The sequence below is a fragment of the Cnephaeus nilssonii genome (assembly GCF_951640355.1).
Source record: "Cnephaeus nilssonii genome assembly, chromosome: 10".
Taxonomy (NCBI): domain Eukaryota; kingdom Metazoa; phylum Chordata; class Mammalia; order Chiroptera; family Vespertilionidae; genus Cnephaeus; species Cnephaeus nilssonii.
In genome coordinates, this window is record NC_137081.1 from 56,107,851 (window position 1) to 56,114,488 (window position 6,638).

The following is a 6,638-nucleotide window of genomic DNA, read 5'->3' on the forward strand; positions in this document are numbered from 1 at the left end:
TCTCTTCACCTTCTTCTGAAGTGCCTGCCGTTGAAAACAGCGGTTTGCTCAGTTCTTAAAAGCCTGATAGAACTAAGCGGCACGTCTGTCAGACCTGCAGTGCCTCCTCGCTTCAAAGCCCGGCTCGCTTTGAACCCCTTGACCCAGGATGTCTGCTGTCAGATCGCTTGTTTCTTCGTCAGCCCACAGCCACGCTCATTGCTTCATCTTTCCTTGCACTTGATACATTTGGTTAAACCCTGCCATTGTCTCTAGGCTCTTTTTTTCCTGCCCTGTTCTGCCCATTTTAATCTTGCAACAATCCTCTCTCTTCTCACAGACCTTAGATTTCTGACGGCAGTGTTTTTATTCTTGCGTGACCTTTTTCTGCTCTCACTGCCTCTCTTTCTATTTCATCTGTTCTTGATTTTGCTATTTCTGCCCCGGTGTGTTCACCTTGGTTTTCTCTCTCTGTGCTCTCCCTTAAATGCTTCTGTGGCAATATCTATGTTATTTTTGAAAGTCTTTGGCTGTATTTCTTTGGAAAGCTGTCTTCGTGTCATTTTAAAACATGTTTTATTATGCTAAAATCTTTTCTTCTTCTTCTTTTTAAATATATTTTATTGATTTTCCACAGAGAGGAAGGGAGAGGGACAGAGAGTTAGAAACATCGATGAGAGAGAAACATCGACCAGCTGCCTCCCCTTTCAGTCCGCAGACCGACGCTCTATCCACTGAGCCAAACCGGTTTCGGCAATTATTATGCTAAAATCTTTAGGGAGCACAACTTCGGTTCTTCACTTCTTTACCCACTTCCCTATGTCTTAAGAAATTAATTTCAATCTCTACCATTGCATAAATAGAAATGATAAAACCTTTTTACTTTACATTTTATGACCTCTAGCATTTTTGCTAATGATATTCTTAATCCTACTATATTCAAATGGCTAGCATCGGCAGCTGAATAAATCCCTATCTTCAGTCTAATGATACTTAAACTAATAATTGATAGACAGCAGAAACAAAAATAAAAAGACTCTTCTGCACCCAAACTGTTGACCTAAATTACTTTACTCATAATAAGTTGTTGTTTTAATATAGATATGGCTTTGTATAATTTGGGCAATTTCTTGACTTTAGCAAGCCTATGATGACTCGATTATCTCACATTGTGTATTCCTTTGAAACTATCCTGCAACTTTTTTTTTTTCATGAAGAACATTTGTGTGTTGAGTCTTCCTATTCTCTTTTCTCACAGATATTTGATAATTTTATGATTGACACCAGTGGGGTTAGAAACACCAGTGCAAAGTTGGGCCTGAGGTCCTGTGGCATGCCTGCTCATAAGATAGGCATACAAGTCACTCAAAATATGCCTTTGCATTTATTTAGGCTGGTCTGGAAAGCCCGTGTAGAAAAATCCACACCTCTGTTACCACATCTTACATCTGATAATACTTCACGGTAGAGGCCACCTTTTGTTTTTCTACTGCTCTCGCTGCTTTCCCAAGGTGCACTTGACATCTTCCCTAGCCTCATGCCTTCGGCTGTACACAGGAAGACATCCTTTGAGCATTTTCCTTTTTTTAGCTTTCATTTTTCTTTTGAGAATTTATATATATAAATTGTACCTTTGCCCCCAACCTGGCTCACTGTCATGATTTTTCAAACTTCCATATTGTCTCTTTTAAACAAAAATCTGAAAATCTGAACTTAAATGATTCTTCCTGTATTGAGGAATTGGATTAATCCCAAACCAGTCCTTTCACACACAGGTTTCTCTCTTCAAATTTAGCCCTATCTCTTAAGTGAAAATTACACCCAGGTCCTCTCATTTTGGAGATTTCCAAGATCTAGCTTTAGCCTGTGTTCTCATGGGGTAATAGAGACAGCTCTGGATTTGGGATTAAAAGATTACTAGGGGTGTCCAGCCGGTGGTGCTCAGTGGTTGGGCATCGACCCAAGAACCAGGAGGTTACAGTTTGATTCCCCATGTCAGGGTACATGTCCAAGTTACTTCTGGGCTTGATCCCAGTAAGGGATGTGCAGGAGACAGCCTATCGATGATTTTCTCTCATCATATCTCTCTCTCCCTCTCTGAAATCAATAAAAAACAAACAAAAAACATTTTTTAAAATTCCCATAGAAGTTTCTCCTTTTAATAAGCTGTAAAACCTTGGGAACCTCTTAACTTCTCTGAGGTTCATTTTTCTCATCTGTAAAATGGCATAATGATAGCTACCACCTTGCATGATTCATGTGAAGATTTCATGAAATACTGTATGCAAAATCATGTTCACAATTCTATATGTTTATGTATTTTTAGTTGAAGCCCTGTTCACCCTAATTTTGTGTCTGTGTTTTTCTTTCAGTCCTTCAACATTTCCTATGAAAGCTCTCTTTTTTAAAGATATTTTTATTGATTTCAGAGAGGAAGAGGGAGAGAGATATAGACACATCAATGATGAGAGAGAATCATTGATTGGCTGCCTTCTGCAAGCCCCACTCTGGAGATCGAGCTGGCACCCCGGTTATGTGCCCTGACCAGGAATGAACCGTGACTTCCTGGTTCATAGGTCAACGCTCAATCACTGAGCCATGCTGGCTAAGCTAAAGTTCTCTCTTTTCCTTTGTCTCCTCGTTTTTCTTGGTTTGGGTTCTCTGTCACTTTTCTCCTTTTAATTAATCAATCAACTAATCATTCATCCATTCTATCCTATTTGGATGAAAATGTTGACATCCTGACAGCTGAAGTTTGACTTGCTAGATTCAGGGATACTATTTTGGGATAAGGTGACTCCCTGAGGATGTGGTTTTCTGGGAGTCAAGACAACCCAAGAAATACTAATTGTTAATTTGGAATTGAACAGGTATTAGGAGGAAGAGGAGTGGAGAAAAGTGAGGAAAGGGTAAGTAGTAGGAGGAAAGCATCCAACAAGATGATGTGAGGAATAGGGGAGTGATGGCCAGGGATGCTCATAATCCTGGTTTGGGGGGGAATGGGAAGTAATGGAATAAGGACATACATATAAAATCAAGGATATTTAATATCCTATTATAAGTTGTCTGGTTACTATGATGTAAACACTCTACTAAAATCTGTGGAGTAGACATTTGGGGAAATCATGTAAAAGGGCTAAATCCTAACTCCAGATCAGGATGGTGGGACACAGGGACAACAATTAATGAATGAATTTGTTGGAAATCAGAGGTGACCATAACAATGTAACCCTCTTGGAGATTCACAGACATTGGAGGAGGCCTTTGAACATCCACTAGGGAAGGATGGTAGTTTGAGCTTATCTTACCTATTTGAAAGGGATGGTAACTCCAGCTGACATCTAGACATTCAGATTAAAACATAATATGTAACAAATGCCAGCCTTATCTTCCTTGGTTTTGGGTTTCTAAAGAAAACCCATCACACAAGAGGAACCTGATAAATGTTTGTTGAATAAATCAATTTTAGTTTTTCCTGCCATTAATTTATCTCTTTTTGTTCCTATCTTACCCCATGTTTTGTCTGAGTGGTTTCATAAATAACTATTTTTAAATATTCTCTATATCAGTTTTCTCAGTAAAAGCTGGTTTTCCCTAGTGTATTCTTCCTGTACCTCTTGTTTACTTCCAATAGCTTTGTTTACCTTTTTCTTTCATTCAACTTGAAAGCATCTTCATTTTCTAACTCCCCTGCTTTCTCAAATTTCCCGGCAGTCATTTCTGTGGGTGTTACTGGCTCAGCTGTGTGTGTGTTATGTTGTTTTGTTTTGTGTTTTTTTTTTTTTTTTTGGTTTTGTTTTGTTTTTGGCTCTTGTGGCTAGCATAGCAATGCCCATCTCCCTTTTATGGTGAAAGATTCTTGGATGGTTTACATAAATACTCCCTTTTTCTCCACAATATTTATAAAATTCAGTTTAGAGAGAGAGAGAGAAAGAGATAGAATGTGCACTCACAAGTGCTTACCTCTTGGAGCTCACATACTGAAGTGTTTCTATGATGTTTGGGATTTGCTCTCAAGTAATCCAGAGGGGAGAGGAACAAGGAAGAGGAAGTGGGAGGCTGGACACCATAGATATAACAAGATTGTCCACATTTTTGAAGCTCTGTGATGGGCACCTGAAGGTTCAGTATAATTTTCAGTCAACTTTTGTGTATGTTTTAAAATTTCCATTAAAAGCTTAATTAAAATATGTTTATTAAGAGCTGCATGTGGGTTATTGATTGCTATAGCCACTTTTTTTTGGACTCTACATGAACCTTGGTTGGTTTCATGACCCTCTTCCCCAGCATGTTCCCCACCCACCCAACCACCAACTCATTCCTAAACTTCCTCCTGTATTGATTTGTTGGCATGCCTACTTCCCTTTGGTCTAAGAGCTCCTGGTGGGCAGGAACAGTGTCTTCCTCCTCTTTGTGTCCCAGTGCCTAGCACAGTCTCTCGAACCGAAATGAAATGAGCTAAAGAAGAGGATCTGCCAGCGAATCTGTAGCCATGCCCCTCCTGACATCCCCTCTCCCAATGCCATGGCTTTTCTGGGCCTGTGAACACATCGCAGGGGGCTTCTCATTGAGTGGAACCATGGCACATGCAGGGCTTATTCCTCAGGAGAGAGAGGGAATGGCCCCTTTGGCTTTCTACATATGCAGTCATGTTACCAGAAAGTTCTCTTATCAGCCTATTCCTTTTTCTCCTGATAAATTCTCCAAGATAATTCCAGTTTCCATTCATATATGTTCACACTCAACTTCTTACTTTCCATGATTTGGTGACTTAAATGACTAAAATTGTAGACCTCAATTAATGCTGGGGTCCTCACGGCACAGGCTCCCTTCAAGCAGCCTCTCTTCCCCTACAATGCATCTTCCATCTCTGACAGAGAGAATGGTGCTTTCTTCTCTTTTTCACTTCCTTTGGGTGGTTGGACGAATCTTACCCTCAGGAAAGTGGAATGAAGCAGTGCTGCCACCTTTGCTTCCCATTTCCCCTACCTTCCTCCCCAGTTTCCTTCCTGCTTCTGTCTAGCCAAATCTTTAGCTTTCCCTTGAATTTCCTATTCTAGGCTCAGCCACCCTATACTATCTCTTCTAGTTCTACTACTATAATCCTGTCCGCTTGTAGAGCAGCCATCCTGGTACCACCTTGCTCTCACTACTCTTTAAATGACTTATTGCAAATCTCAATAAGCTTATTGCAAATCCCAATAAGCCATTTAAAGAGTAGTCTTCTTCTTGTCTTCTCAGTATGCCACTGGAAGGTTAAACTGGAGGTCAGATGTTGTTATCCTTGTTTGACCAGGATGAGAAAGGTTGAGTGGCTTAAGGTTGACAACCTAGGAAGGGTCAGAAGCTGAACCCCCGTCTCCTAATCTCAGTTCAGTGGTCCAGCTAGCATCCACCGTCAGGCGTATACTTTGCTACTGTGGGGAAGTGGTGGCTGACTTTGAACTTCTGTGCATTTATTTGCCTTGCAACACTTACCATTCTAGAATATTCCTAACCACAGTCCCAGAAGACTGAGAACTAAGATAAGCAAAAGTGGGAGGTGGTTAGGACTGTCTTATTGATTAATGCTGGCACTGACTGAGGCTTGATATTGTCTCAAACAACTCTTTTACTCCTGAAAAAGATCCAAACAACACAGGGGAGGAGGTGGGATACATCATTATGACAATTGGGCCTTAGCCAGGTGCCTTTGGATTTCCAGGAATCAGAAACAGGCTTGGCACCAGGTCATACTCTAAGGGTTGTCAACCTGTAAAATAATGGACTAGAGTGCTGACCCTGTCCTTGGGTAAAGAGAAGTGCTGAATCATGGATAGCGTTATTAATTAGAGGTTTAGAATGGTGGGATTGTGAGTGGCAGCTAACCTCTGTAGAAACCCTTGAGGATGCCCTTGGCTATTTGATGTGAGTATATGAAGTTCTCTCTCTCTCTCTCTCTCTCTCTCTCTCTCTCTCTCTCTCTGTGTGTGTGTGTGTGTGTGTGTGTGTTGTGGAAGATAGGAGAGCTAGAGCAGGTTTAGGTGTGGCAACACTTCCCCTCTTAGCCCCACCTCCAATTAAAATCAACTTCTATACCCCAACCACAATACCCTGCAGTATCATAATCCATTTCTTTTTAGAGCATGAACCTTCTGAGAGACCCTGATCAAATCTCCTATTGAAACTATAGTTCAACTTCCCATCCTTGATTGCTTCACAGAAGAGAATGTTTGTAATGAATCTAATTTTTTCATCCCCCCCCCCCCCGGCACTAAGCCATGTATTTATGTGTGAAATGGAAAGACATTTCTTCTCAAGTGAAAACTTGAACATCTGGAGACAAACCCACGGAGAAGAATAACTCCTGATGTTTGCACAGAATATTGGTCTTCGCCAAGCTCAGTGTACACTTCTTTAACCTTTGCCTTAGGGAACTCACTGTGGGTGGAACAACTCAGAGTCAGCATCAAGGATAAGAGAGCTTGTCCAAGGAGGTAGAGTGGAGGAGTCAAGTCTTCCGGATTCTCCACTTATTCTTCAGAATTCTTCTGTAACTATCAATGGGATCTTGTCCTGGACCAAAATGAGGCCCCAGAATGCATTGCATTCACAATTTGGGATGCTTTATTATCTAACATCCAAAGAGAAGATACAAAGGCTATTTTATTTACCAAGCA